Consider the following 15,977-nt stretch of genomic DNA (forward strand, 5'->3'; position numbering starts at 1 on the left):
TCAGAGGATTGTTTTTCAGTTCCTAATTCAAAAATTGCCTGTTGGAAACCTAGAGTAACTTAGCAAACCCCAGTAAGGAGGACCTGATTTACTCTGCTGTCCCAATGATATGAGCTACACCACAACACTGAATACACAGTTTCATAAAATCTTCACCTTGTCCAGAGTTTTGTAAAAGATGTTTTCAGTGACCTAAAACGCCATTTGCATGTGGACAAAAGGCCAAAAGCTATATTTTCTAAAAACATTAGTTGTGGGAATGTGATAAGCTCTGTATTCATAAAAGTATGTGTGTGTATATATATATATATATATATATATATATATATATATATATATATATATATATATATATATATATATATATATATATATATATATATATATATAGCCCAGTTTTTAATAACTACCCTCTTTTCACTGGGGTTGTCCTATTCTCATAGCCAGCCTGGAGTACTAAAGGTGTCCATACTTTTGCCAACATTTGCAATGCAAACAAGCTTCAACCACTTTAATGATTTGAGACTGTCTTAAAATGTACAAATTTTATCCTTTCTTCTGTATCTCCAACCACAATCATCCATGAAATATGGAGTAACGTGGAACACTCCACTGACCACACATCCCTTACCCCCCATCAGCATAAAGGGGGGTTGGTTTCCCAAACATACTCATTCTTCTGGATTACTTCCTATAAAGCTCTCTCTATTATACATATATAGACTAAGGAGCTGAAGCACTATATTGGAGAGGATTCACTTGACTGGAATACAATACTGTCCTTGATTGTCATTGCTTCTGAAAAGCCAGATCATCAGTAGATTCATTTCAACTCTAGGACTTAATTGTCTATGAGGAAGGGTTATTTCATGAAACTCTTATCATCTCCCAACTGCACCTTGTGCACAGATGGACTTACAGGTTCTCACATGCATATGTATTAGGAATGCAGGGATGTGAGGCTTTTTGGGGATGAGGTTTCTGCCACTCTTTATGTACTGGATGTAACTGTGCCATGCTCTCCTCATTTAAATTAACATGTTTGGATAGACATATTCTAACGGGCATCACTGCTGCCAAAAAAAGATGCCGTCTTTACGTTTAAAACCTCTGCATACAGTGACAAAAACTCAATGGATTAACACATACATACATGTATAACGATACATTTTGTAACTGATCTGATTCTATTTCAGCATGGCAAACGATGACAGACAGAATCAAGGAGTTACTGTAATCACTGTTTCTATGTAGTGCTACATTTTGGCTCTTTGCGTCCAGAAAAAAATTACATATAGATTTCTTGGTGGATTCATTATGTTGTTGGTGTTGTTCTTTTGTGTGTGATGTATGCATCTGGAGTAACAGAACAATAAAAAAAAAATCCATAAATGTCACTTTCTAATGTGTAGTCCTAATAACCACAGCTGCAGTCTGGCTCCAAACCACATGCCATCATCTGAACTTTAAAGGAAATATATTTTTGCAGTTGTTGCAGTCCCCCTCCCTTCCCTTTTAACTGTTTATACCCATCTTAACCTACTAGTATCAGTTCATTCTGTTTACGTCAAGCCTGTTGTCCCCCCTAATCATAACTGACTCTCCACCTGCCCCCACCATACTCTGACTCTCTTTTGTCTCTGTATCTCCATCATTCTGAAACCTGCACATCCCCTCCTCTAAGCCAGAGACACATGATGACGCCATACAGGAAAGGACAAGTGAGTGTGACCTTCAGGAAACATGGACAGAATCCCTCTCCACACATGTCGAACGCTTTCCCCCTGTAATCACACTTGACTGTAATTGTTTTCATTTTGCTCCCCCGCTGCTGTCCCAGGAAAAGAAGGATAACATAACCTCCGACCCCCAGATACGTTTGCTGTCTGCAGCGAGCATTTAAAACCTGTGATAGTTTTTGACAGATGTCAGATGGGCTGCTGCCGACATCACCTTTTGCCTGAGGGATGACACCCTCCAACACACGCACACACACACTGTCACGCCACAACTTGTCTGTCATCTGGGTAGTAGTGACTCTGTGACAGAGTGGGCGTGCGAGAATTATGACCTCCCTTTTCCCATTCTGCCTCACTACAGTGTGTACAGCATGTGTTTTAGGTCTAGCACTCTATACAGAGCAGCTGAATTATGTTGCATGTCCTTATGTTTACTGGCCTGGAGGAAAGAAAACCAGGCAGAATAGAAACCCGTATGAATTACTCATGAGTGTAAAGTGCATGCTTTCTCTCTCTGATTCACTTGCTTCACTTTTCATTTTCATTTCCCCTTACTGTTTTTTTTTTTTGGGGGGGGGGGGGGGGGGGGGGGGGGGGGTTGCTCCTTTTTGCCATCTTTCTTTTTACTGCTATGTGTGTCCTTGTGGAAGTGGGTCCCAGACATGTCCTCTCCATCCAGACAGTGGGGGCATTTCTGTGGAATGGTAGACAAACAGATTCACACACCCACAAACATTTGAACTGGAGCATATTACGTGGAGGTGCCCTCTATGATGGTTAATCAGCAGACGATTGCTGTTTACACAAATCATCTATCTGCTTCCACATCCCTCACTCACATACACAAACAGTGAAAGGCTCAACTCGATTTAGTGGGCTCTCATTTTAAAAGTCTCTTTATGTCCTGGCAGTAAGTTTATAGAAGGCTTTCACAGCAACATAAAACTGACTGTAGTTGAAGTATTGCCTCTTCATCATACGTCCCCACCTGTCCCCTGAAAATGTCATTTATAAACTGTTGAATGTTTTTCTCAAATATATTTTGGAGGAAACCTAATTGTTGCCTGGATTATGTTCACTGGCAGCATTTCTTTTTTAAATGGTTCCTCATGATGTTGAAAAGCACATTTTAAGAGACTCACCATTTCTTCCAAAGGGCACTTGCTGATGGGGTGCCTTGCAGGTCTAGGAGTTGGTATGCTAACCATGAGCCCCAACGTCCCCAGACCTCACCCGGATAGCAACATCAAACTTCAGGCCCAACTTATGCCTTGGTCCTCGGCCCAAGTCCGGCCCATATACTCCCACATCTGGGCAGAGTCTGGCTGTTACCCTCTGGTATTGACTGAGAGCTGGAGGATTTTCTGTGTGTTCACCAGAGTTGGTCCACATGTGGAAGTAGCATCTTAAAATACTGTAAATGAGCCAGATTCAGGCCATGGAACCAAGGCCAGACCAAAACAAGCATGTGGCCCAAGTATGGGCCAGATTTATTCTATCTGGGTTATCTCTCTACTGAGTTTCTCAAATAAAGCCAAAAGGTGTCTGGTATATACAAAGTAATTTTTGGGGAAAGGGTGCATCAAAATGCTATAATGTGTCTGCACAGGGAGAGAACAGACGTGTCACATTGTGCAAAAACACATGTATACACATGTGCATTCACACATGTAAACATGCACCTTGTGTGTTACCCCAGAGTAATGAAAAGTGGTGTTTATTGGACCGAGAGGCTGTTGTTTACGCTACAAACCACAAACCTCTAATTGATTTGCTTATTGGAGACCTGATTGTATTGTTCTCACTTCAGTCCTACATGAGAACGCCACTGGAATTCAAAGCTAATATAAAAGACTGGAAGCATATAAACCTCACTGTATAATCACCGACCGATGTTTCCCAGTGGGACATAGCAGTCCATTTTCAGAGTGATTTTTCATTGAGGTTTAATGGGCATCGCGTGAGGAGATACACAGCTGCTCATGTTCTTCTAGTGGTGTCGGTGTGTGTATGTGCTCTTCCATCACGGCAATGCAACCTGAGCTTGTGTATTGAAGCAGTGACAGCAGCCAAGCGCACAGAATCCAGTTAAAGTCCTCCACGTGTCCATGAAAGCCAACACGGTCAACAATACAGAGGAAAGACAGAGGGAGGCAGAGGTGGAATTAAAGTCTGGAGATCTTTTTTCATGATATCATTGGTTAGACGGTGACTCTAGAGAGAATCCCATTTATCGCAACATCTCATCACATCCTTCATCTATCTATTCAATATTCTTTCACAGCAATCTCATTATCACTTCCCGTTTCCCTGATGCGTCATTGATCTGTCGACACAATAAATTGTCATAACTTTCCATAAGCACTCCTCGTATTTCATTGGTGTACCGTCAGAGCAAACAATCTAAATGAGTTGGACAAACACTTACAATAACAAATTGTCCTGGGTTGGGTGAGGACAGCTAAACAGCCATCAGTCGGGGGAAAAAGCCCATAAAATCACCCTCTGATAGATCACTGGGGTGTGCTTGGTCGAAGCAGACGCATGGGTTTTATAGGCGCAAGAGGCGAAAAAAAGCCGCTAACAGAGATGGATGGAGAGCAGCTATACTGGTGGGTAGGTGCAGCATATGATGGAGAGAGCAAACAGGGAAAGTGCCGATGTACCGTGCAGACAGATGGATGGAGTCTGGCGGGCCGAAAACTGTCCCAGCCTCTACCCCGAAATGTGTGTGACCCATTAATGTCGCCAGAGGGTTGTTTTCATGCTGCAGCAAATGTTGTATCTTTAATACTGTTGTGGATGGGCTTGCATCGCGGGTGTTTTAGCTCAGTCCCTCTCCACTTGTCTCCACTGTGAGAGGCAGGAGCAGCAGGCATCTGAATTACCACTACACGATGCGATGATTTCCTCTCTCATGCCGCTCTTAAGTGCATCCCTCTTTTTATCAGGATGCTCTTTAGAACACTGTCTGCTCTTCTCTCTCATAAAACTCATTGTCAATCTAATCACTCTGACCATCTGTAAAGTGGCTGTGTGATCAGTGTGCTATGATACCAGTGGGGAATGAGTGAGATGAATGGGAGGTACAAAAAAAGAGTTTTGAGTATATATTAGATGTGTCGATCCATAGCAGGCTACATGACGACTGTTATCAACGGTCCGAACATTTTTCCTGGAAGAGTCAAATCCAGCCATAGTGTTCCGAGTGCATTGTATTACATTAGTCCATGGTTTAGCTGTGTGTGTGTGTGTGTGTGTGTGTGTGTGTGTGTGTGTGTGTGTGTGTGTGTGTGTGTGTATTTGCCTCCATTTGTAAATGTGCATGTGTGTCCTATGGGTGTTGAATAAGTAATTCAGAGGCGCCTAATGAAAGATAATGTCTAGTTAATGATCTGTCAAAATGAAGTGTTTGCTTATTGAGGAAGGGATCATCCCTAGGTTTAATTTCCACCCTGTGACTCATACTGGAGGATATTACTTCTTTGTACACACACACACACACACACAGACATTCATGTGTACATATAGTACACACATATATAAACACAGGGGAAAAAAATACAAAAGCATTTCAATGCTGAGTGTGTTATGCTCAGGCTGAGCTTGGGTGCCAGTGAATGTGCTGGTTTGTTTGTGTATATACCGAGAAGTGCTGAAGCGTCTCATCAACCACTTCAGCTGCCTGTGGATTAACGGAGGAGATGGAAACAGAACACAACCGCCAAACCACCCATAAATGGCCATCTAGCCAACAGCTACGGAGGGAGGATTAGCCTCTGCTTTATTCACCACACATCGTTGTCAGGAAGAGCTCTTACCACTAATCTTGGCAACAGCTTTCCTCCTCAGTGAGACCGAGCCCCTACAGAATAATTTTGAATACTTGACGCAATGAGTGTTGATGTCGCTGTATGGAGATGTGGCTCAAACCTGAATCAAAACAATGCACAATCAGCCAGGAGAAGTGAATGAATGGGTCTTGGAGTGAAAGACGAGTTAAGGAAGTACACACACACACACACACACACACACACGTCTCATCAGTGCTTACTGCTGATGATCCGACCACATGTCAGCTTGAATCGAGGAGGTGTGTGTGTGTGTGTGTGTGTGTGTGTGTGTGTGTGTGTGTGTGTGTGTGTGTGTGTGTGAGAGAGAGAGACACTGCTTCACATGGGGAAAAGAATTGTAGATAAAGAGGTCAGACATAGGTCAGGGCTCCATTTAAAGCAGAAATTGAATCTTTTTAAATACGGCAGCACACATGAAGTGAGAAGGATAAGAATGCAAGACAGCGGCGGCCCGGTAGTCGAGTGGTTAGGGCGCGCACCATGTGAGCGCAAGACACTCTTAGCAGGCAGTCACCAGTTCAACTTCTTAGCAGGCAGTCACCAGTTCAACTTCCGACCGGTCCGACTCTTTCCTGCATGTCCTTCCCCTCTCTCTACCCCCTTTCCTGTAAGTCTCCACTGCACTATAATAATCATCTAATTAGTCAGTCAACAGAAACATAATCTGCAACTACTCTGATGATCAGCTAATTTGTTTACAGACACATTTGTAGTTTTAGTTTCTCAAATATGAAGTTTTCCTCCCTTTGTATGTTTTATTATTTTACATTGAACGTCTTTGGGTTTTATCCAGGGTTTGGATCTGACACATGTTCTTTGACATTTCAAGGACTAAAAGATTAATTGAAAAAAATAAAATAAAATTATCAATTTAGTTGCAGTCCTAGTACAATGACACTAACTTATAACAACATACATTCAGTGAAGGGATCTTTTTTTAAACTGTTGGATAAAAAAAGACATAAGGTGCCAGACCCAGTAAGAAGAGAACCACTACAGGGAAGCAGGAATCCCAGTTAAATGTGTTTACTGACCAAGCTACTGACACACAGGTGAACTCTGAAACATGGGTGAGCAGAGCTGACAAACAAGACAGTGAGTCTAACTGTGGTGTCCAGACCAACTAGGAGGGACATACAGTGTCAGATTTAGTACCTGACTGAAGACACCAACACATGCTTGGTGAACACAAGAGTACATTTGCTGCACAGATAAGACCACACACACTGGGTCACAATCTCGGATGTACAGCGTGTTTCATTTTTCACAAGCTATTGTATGAGGTTATCTAAGCTTTACCTCCACCCACAGGAGCATCCGTGCATGAAGCGGCACCTGAGACATGGATAAACTACCAACCATAGTATCTCATTATGTCAGTCGCTGAAGCACACCACTGACCACTGGTCTCCTAATGCAGTGTATATGCAGCACAGTGGTCGCCCTCCGCACTGTATACATTCAGTCAAGACAAGTACCATCATGCACACTGACACACACAGCCCCTCGGGGTAGTAAATCATTAGGTGTGGCCCAGGCAATGGTCCGCAGCATATTTACTGTGATGGATAACACATATAAAACAAGTCTGAGGGGAAGTTGTCTGATTATTTTAGTGTAAAAGACAAGGATGTGTTGCCACTGTTCATGTTGCCCTGAGGCTTTATCACCAACCTGGGCTTGATGAAGACAGGATGGCCTTGAGAGAGACAACCACCTTGCTTTCAAAACATCCAAACTTATTTTAGGATTTAAATGAAACCATATCTTTCCTGACACCAGCACTACACTTGTGTTTTTTAATTCGGGCATTAAATTATGTATCTGCTTTCCAATTTGTGTGTGCATCTCTTATCTATTATTCTTTGTAAACCACAGCTCCAAACTTCTTGGTGGTCTATTGATTCAAACACGAGTGTGCACTGTAACTAATGTGCTTTGCCAGCCGTAAAGTCTCGATCTCTGTGTGTCGTCCCACTTAAGACTGGCATTTACTCTGTGTGGTCGATACTATTATAAACTAGTGAGGTGCCATCACTTTAATTTATGCAAGTCATGTCCCTGATCAACACAAGGGAATGAAAATAGATTCCCCATCTATTGTCTGAATGCAAGCAAACTTCTGCCCTAAGGCTTCCATCTGCCCTTAAATGCCGGCTGGCACTGTGTGGTTGTGTGTGGTCCTGGCTTATAATGACCTAGCAATGGTGGATGCACATGGGATGTGTGGGATACGATTGGCAAAGGAGAAGGGACATTTTTCACATCCCACTGGCGCTCACAAGTCCTTCCCCGGTCGAGAGGTTCCATTGTGTTCCAAAGAGCAAACGTCAAAGAAATGTTTTAAACAAATATTAAATAAGTCAAGATCAATATGTTAATAATGTGACATTTGTTTGATTCAGCAAATTCCCTCAGGATTTCATTTATTCCACGTATTTGCTTTTGTCGTTCCTGGCCTCACACAGAATCCAAGCGGATAATCAGCATTCGGCTCAACACTCCCCTGTACCTGTTGAGAGAGAGCAGTGCCAGAGCCAAGCTGTCTCAGGCATCCTGCTGTTTCCTCCCACAGGGCAGAGCTTTCATCAAACAGAGATGCTTCACTGGAGCTCACCCCATCTCTGTCATCGAACCACCAGCTCCGTGCCACATGGCCACACATGCATACATGCTGTATGGTGACCCTGTATCTGTATGGTGGCAATCAAAACACAGGAAGACGAGATGGATATCATTCTGCTGTAATGTAACAATGTACAGCACAGAAATGGCAGCACCAAACGCGGGAATGTGTCCAGAAATATACAGTCTGCACAAGAGGAATCTATGAATATACCCATTAACAATGCAGTAAATAAACCCTAGACAGAGCTCAGTAGTTGCTGTTGCTGATTCCTCGCTGTGAACATGTAAAACAGACAAAGGAAAGGCCTGCAGGAGAGTGAATCTCAGATACAAAGTTTTCATTCCTGCTTCCACTTCTTAGTAATAAGAAGTCAGTCAATGCCTAATCTGTAAAACAAGTAACAGCACATTTATCAAACATTAAAGTGCAGTAGGAGAGACAGTGACAGTAAGGAAGCACACAGTGGCTATCAATCAACTTAAAGTGTGAGGCCAATTAGTAAGTATTTGACACCCTAAGTTAAACAAAACTCCTTTGACTGACAAACTCATTAATTCACATTCAGCAGCCATTCAGGTTCTCCAGACTTTCTCTTGGAACAGCAAGAGAGTAAAAACTGCTTCAACTTTAACACTTGCATCATTTTGCCTGGACATCCACAGGTTTTAACGGTTACTGCTTTTAATACACATGAGCAGGTATTTTGACTTTCTATAGTAAGAAAGCACAGGTGTTACTAAAACCATTAACAATAGTTTGGTTTTGTTTATGTGCCCTTGTAAGCAATGAGTGTGCCAGCATGCACAATACCAGGACCCCGAAACTGAATCAGCTAAATGGAATCGAGCCATCATTCATTTTATTATTTACAGCTGTGCTTTTCCTGCTGTTCCAGGTCAACATGTCTCCAGTGAAATAAGACCATATTCCTGCCTGCAGGTTAAGTAGAACTGCAAGTCTTTTCTAGTTGCGTGAAACTGGCCAGGGCTAGATCCTTAATGAGGCACGGGCACTTCCATCACCAGCATGCTCAATAACTCTGCCTTAACTTTGCATTGAGAAAATCACTGACCTCGGCCTTTCTAACACATATGGAGACAAGTTTTTTTTATCCAGTAGACAATAAGAAGACGTCACAGAGCATCAGAGGCAGTGTCCGTCAGAAAATACAGCTCTCTTACCACCTGGCGTGAAGTCGACCTGACAGATGGCAGGGTCAAACCCACAAAAGCACTCAAACACATACACACACGGGCATGCCCACTAGCATACACACAATTTTATTGTTTTGCTCTTGCCAAAAAGTAATTGAGCGCTCCAATTCTAACTACTATCACATTAATGATATTGTTCTTTAGAAAGAACAGGTAGACACATGCACGCACACAGTAATGAGAGTCTTGAGTCTCATTACTATAATAAGTAATGAGAGACTTATTATTCGTCAAAGCAGCCATTAGAAAGGGATTTGTAGGAACAGTTTTATGGCGAGAGGCGGTCCTCACAATCAATACACCATTGCCTCTGTACTGCCTCCCATTAGCTGCAGGTATTTATGTCTGATTAGAGAAGGAAAGCAGAGGCAGTTTGTTTTCATAATGCAGATACAACATAAACAGCAGACTTGCACAGCAATGTCCAAGTCAAATATATATGGCCGAAGAAAAGAGGTTAATTAAAAATCCAACTTTATTAAAAAGCCATCCAAAAACATGAATCAGATTCTGTGCACAGTCTACTATATTCACCTCCTATCAGCCTGTCAGTATATCGTAAAGAAAACCAAGACACAGAATAAACCAAGAAGAAAATATAGAAAAAAATAAAACTGAACAGTTCCAAAAGCAACGGAACAAAGTGCCATCGTCCCATATTGTGCACTGCGTGTTGCTGTTGCCCCAGACCAACATTAAAGCACTAGGCTGGTTTTTGGTCGGTAATCTGCACAGCCTACATGTAGAGAGACTGCCAGCAGACCTGTCTTCATCACTAACTACCTCTGGACCTGGTTGTCTTACATTGTTTCAAATGGAAGCTGCAGCCAGGCCTAGCAGGGATTTCATGAAGTCCTTCATTGGTAGTTTTGTGGCTGAATTCCTTGGTGAAAAATACTATGAAAAAAAAAAAATAAACAGATCAAAGAAACCACAAACCTCCATACCCTTGTATCACCTTTCTGGCAGAATACACAGTCTCAAAGCAAAGGAGAAAATGAGAACCAGAGAGAGAGAGAGAGAGAAAAGACAGGAGAGAACCAGGGCTGGCAGGGGTTAGAAGGAAAGACACAGTTGGAGAGCAATGGAAAAGCAACAGCAATGGTGTGATTGGGGAGTGAGCAGAGCTCAAGGCTTGCGATGACAGGTAATCACTCACACACAATATGCTTTGACAGCACGAGACGTGTCAGAAAAGATCCCCCACGCAAACAAGCAACAGCACCCAGAGTGACACATACACACAGGCATTCCCACACACTCACAAAACAATCATCATCGGTTGTAAATTGGAGACATGTCAGTTGTGTAACTGAAATATCAGGAGAGAGGAAACCGCAACTTTCCCTTCAGAAATGATTTGCTAATACTGAGGGTTAAAGCTTCGGTTTATGTGTAGTATTTGCTGGATTAGGGCTTGCTGGTTCTATATTTAGTAAATATTGATGTGTCAGGTTCAATCTCACCCACACTGAAAGGTTTGAGGCAAGCCGGGCTGAGTTGCTGTGTATCAATAAACACGCAATTACAGTTAGGCAGGGCTTTCAATTTTTTTATTTTTTTTTTTTAAACACACACAGGCACTGAACATGCATACTCATTGCGTTTGCATAGCACAGGACCAACAAATCCAGAGCCTGCACAGTGCCCTAGGCACAGAGGCAGATGTGCCATCCAGAAGATGAATCTACTCCACAAATAAATCAGACCTTCATAGAGCTTTCTCCAGGGGATTAGATTTGCTAGGGCACACCTGCGCGCTTACACATTCATACACATACTGTATGTACAGTATAGCATTTAGCTAACACACTTAATGTCCACAGACATGTTTAAGACAGAGACACACATGCAATTAGGAATGTTCACACTCGTGCACTCGCAGGCACACACTAAAGTGCAGCCATTACATAATGAAGGCTGCCCTTCTAATCCCACAGTGGCTGAAGTCCCTCACTCTCCACCTCAGTAACAGAGTGGGAATGAGTGGAGGAGGGGATGCAGTGGTTGAAATTCTCTAATCTAGTGTGAAATCAGTCATGAAGGTGTGTAGATTAATCCTCCCCCTGTGACCGAGGGCAGGGCGCAACTACTTCCCTGCTTGCAGTGAAGATGAAGGTCAAACTCCAACAGTGTGCAGCAGTGGAACTGAGCCATGACTGTGACTGAGAGATCTGCATCTAACAGTATGTGCTGGTTTGACAGATACAAGATTAAGTCAGGGATTGATTTTAACCTGGAAAAGATTAGGAATTACACTATAGAGCATGACTTTAATTGGCTTTTGTTGCAATACTTCTGGGCTATGTTACTTAAAAGATTCAATTTCAACATGTAACCGGGCCTGATAGTCATTCATTGAAAAATATTAGAACTATTGTACTTTTAAAATAAATTGAGTTTTAATAATGGTTGGGATTTTTTTTAAATAATAGGAGGCTGGACTATATGATTTACATATGCGTTTTATGCAGTTGGTATATACTCTATTTAATATTTGAAAAACGAATCTGAAAAATGTCCTCATAGCTGTAGTATCCAGTAACAGGCAGCGTAAATTCCTACATATTTTGGTATACTGTATTGTACTGTGTCTGCAGTATTATTACTGCATCCAAAACTTGTTTCATACTCTCCAATCAGATCTCAGTTAGGACTTCAGTGTGATGTTTTTGCTCCCAAACACAGAGGTCCTTAGGTGAGAAAAACACGGTTCACAAGTGCCTTCCAAACATGGCTCGTGTGTCAAAGTGTTTATACCTGGACACACTCAAAGCGGCACACTTTTGGACATTATCTGATCAGAGACGATCATAGTGTTGCACTTGTTTGTGCTCAGAAAAAATGACAGAAGTGATTCTGTGAAGAATTAAAAAAATAAATAAAAGAGCTAGAGCAGGCCAACTGCTGCCTGAAGTGGGCGTGTTTGTTGGATTAATGGTTTTCCAAACTCACAAAAATCATCAGAAATTCCAGTATCGTAAAGGTGTGGGCGGGGCCGGGGGGGGGGGGTATTCAATGATTCCTCAAGCAAATCTGAAGCCTTAAAGGCACATAGTCAATTAAGCGTTATTATTTCTCGTGATATTACTTTTTTTAATAAGACTCGAGGGTTGTGCAAGTCTCACTTATCATTAGCCAAGTTAAAGTTTTCATGCTAATGAGAGGTATAAATCTATTAGTCTGTAAACAGTGAATGGTAGGAGTAGTGTTTAATCATAGCTCGGCTAATGATGCAGCAGTAGCGCTTTGCTGCAATTTATATTTAGTCCCCTGGCTACAGTGAATTTGCAGGGAAGTATTCTGGCTGCCATCTGAAAATATTTCAGTGACTGACAGGAAGGTAGAAAACAAAGCTATTTTTAGGAAATATGGAGTTGACTAGCCCCTACAGAGAGCAAGGTGTGGCTTTCAAATGAACCTGAGTGACTGTTTACTGCACCAATGAAACATCTATGGAAGGAAGTTGAACTGAGGCTCCTGCAATATTTATTCTCTGGAAACACTCCAAAGTCCTGTGGGGCTACTAAACTTTCATTTGCACAACTAATTTTTAAAAGGGGACCTTTTTCCCATACCACAATGCATTAAGAGTAAGACTAAACTAATTAAAACAAGAAAGACAAAAAATAAGAGGGCATTAGAGAATTATACAGATAGGGCAGAGCTACAAATACGGAAAGGCAAGACCTCCTAATTGAGTTGGTTTCATTGAAAACTGGACAGCAGTCCCTTTAGTGCTGACCCTGAATCTGATGCTGATAGAAGAACATGCCGGGGAGAAAAGGAGAATAGAAATGAGCAAATGAAAGAGAATAGTGATACAAAGCAGGAACCCAGAGGGTGGAGAGGGAAATTGGAAAGCAGGAACTGAGGGGAAAGGAGCACGTCAGGAGGCATGAGGAGGCAGAACTTGAGGTTATTAATGAATGACAGACAAAAGAAAAGGAGAGCACAGCAAAGAGGCAGGGGTGACTCTGATATATTTCATGCAAGACAAGTTTAAATGGCAGAGCGGAGGGAGATGAAACATTTGCCTTGTGTCTATGTCAGACAGGAGCTTGGCAACAGTTTGCACTGAACATTATTCTTTTTGCACTCAGGTTGGTCTCTTTGAATCTATGCTCAGTTTTGTGATAAATGCTCCCATTCACAAAAGATGAGAGAAATGAAATGTTTTCCAGACCATAAATGGAAAAAGAGGAGACAAGACCAGAATCACAGAATAGCAAGGATGTCGATTTGTTCCTGCTAATATGAAAGTAACGAACAACTACTGAAAGATGTTTTCCTACCAAAACTTTTAGTATTTACTCCAACACTCCCATCCAGAGAGTACAAAGCCAGGCAAGTGTCAGGGGTTAAATCTGTGATGATCCATGCAACAGTAAATATGAGTAATTAGTCCACACATCACGCCTAATTTTTTCCTTCAACTGGTTAGCATCCACAGTATGTTTTAGTACAGAAGTATCAAAGATTTACTGAGTTCATTCCCAACAAAGCATTACTCTGCAGCTTTTTAGACTTATTCTCTTTGAGCTCTTTGTTTTGGTTCTATGGCCTGAAAAATGTGCATCCCTGTTCAGTCTCACTGCTCCAGCTTCCAGCAGCAGCAGCTGTCAGGAAAAAAAAGACATCTGATAAACCCTGTGTTCACTACCTCTTCAGCACCAAACAGCAGACAGAGACACTGTCACTACAATGACAGTGATTTACAGGGAAATAAACTTAACTTTAAGATCTAGACACTTTTCTCAGGTGTATATGAAGACCAAAACAGAGTGGGTAGGTATTTGACTAAAAACAATAATATAGTATGTTTATATACTCAGGAGCTCAGAAACATGCCAAATAAATGTTAAAAGTTCTATTAAAAAAATCCTCAATGCCACAGTGTAGCATTAAACCACCAGCATCTCAAACCAAAACAAAACCTTAGTCGGCCCCAGCTCCAGCCTCCATTTGGCCGCCAACACCTTCACTTCTCAGTCAGCAGGGTGTTACAAAGCCCTGCGACAGTGGCCACTGAACACACATCAAGAGCCACAAATGAATAAAGTTACAGTGTACAACACAGCCAACAACATACAAACTAGGCACAACCATTAGCCCATGGTCCATGACCCATGGCCCACTGTCATGATAGCTCCACAGCAATGCTGGCAGTGAGCCAGCTAACAGCAAGTTAGCTAATTATAATCATGCTACTGCTGGTCACAACGAAAACTGATATGCAACACTGTGTGGGTATCAGGTTACTAACCTATTTAGCAGCTAGCACGGTGTTCCACCTTGGTAAAGCCACACCAGTGTTGGCTCAATGGTCAGACTGGGAAAGAAATCCAGCTGGGACCGCATGAATGACACTGATAAGCCTGGTAAAGACTCTAATGGAGCTGTAAAAATTATCTCCTTCTTTGCTGTTATGGTTTAAAATATTGCTTACAGAACTTTAATGTTGCTCCATGTCTGCAGGATGTGCACATTGTTTGCAGCAAACTAAAGTGTGAAGGTACTGCTTCTCTGATACTCCTGCTGCCAGCAACTTTTCTAGTACCTGAGGGCACCTGCCCCGCCTCTCTAGTTCTCCTATAGGCTTGTTGCCACAGTGGGCCTTGCAGGGATTGGTGCCTGCAAAATGCCTGTCAAATCAATTAGGGAGCGCACAGGTGCAAACAATCCAATTATTGATGAAAAGTGAGCTGTGAACACAGGCTTGAGAAACCAACACACCGACCAAAACACAAGGAGAAAGGAACACAAAGCAAAACCACATGCAAAGCAAAATCAAATCAAACAAAAAGTAAATTAATAGCAATGCAAATGGATGTAAATAATACACAATAAAATCAACTCCAAATGAATGAATAAACCTACATTAATGAGTATTCAACCTATGTCCAATCGATCAGCTTGCTTGATACTGCAAGCCTCTGCAACCTGCAGATTCACATGACGCCTTTTTCTGCATTGACCCGGAGTGATGTTTATGTGTATCTTTGGAGAACTATGATTCAGGTATTTGTGTTTCTTTGTATTCTTTAAAAAAAAATAATAATTCTCCACCCTTACACAAACCCCTCATCAGTCTCTGGCTTCCTTATTCTGCTAAACCGCAGCCACACTGAAGTGGAAGCCCACCATCCTTTAGCCATCAACAGTTCTCCTCTCCCTCCCCCTCCCTCTCCCCTGGGAAGCCGGCAAAGTGGAGGCATCCCCCTCCTCTTGATAAACGAGCTGTAGGAGAGGGAAGCTACATGTTGTGCGGAGGAGAGGGGACTATTATACACGCAGAGAATGGGGTCGTGGATGAGGAAGAGTGGAATGAGGGAATGGATGACAGCCGTTTTCACAGATGAAAGTGGTGGCTGGTCACTGGCCTGTGAAATACAGAGAGGAATGGCTGTGGTTTATCAAGGCTGGAGCTCTGCCAGCCCAGATCTGTACGAATAAGGAAAATCCCCTTGCCTCATTCTGGCTTTAGTTTAAGAGGGATGTCTGTTACTATAACTTTCCTTGTTTCTTTACTACTGTATAA

This window comes from Trachinotus anak, unplaced genomic scaffold (genome assembly GCF_046630095.1).
Source record: "Trachinotus anak isolate AG129_WGS33_773 ecotype Australia unplaced genomic scaffold, CSIRO_AGI_Tana_v1 ptg000007l, whole genome shotgun sequence".
In the NCBI taxonomy this organism is placed as follows: Eukaryota; Metazoa; Chordata; class Actinopteri; order Carangiformes; family Carangidae; genus Trachinotus; species Trachinotus anak.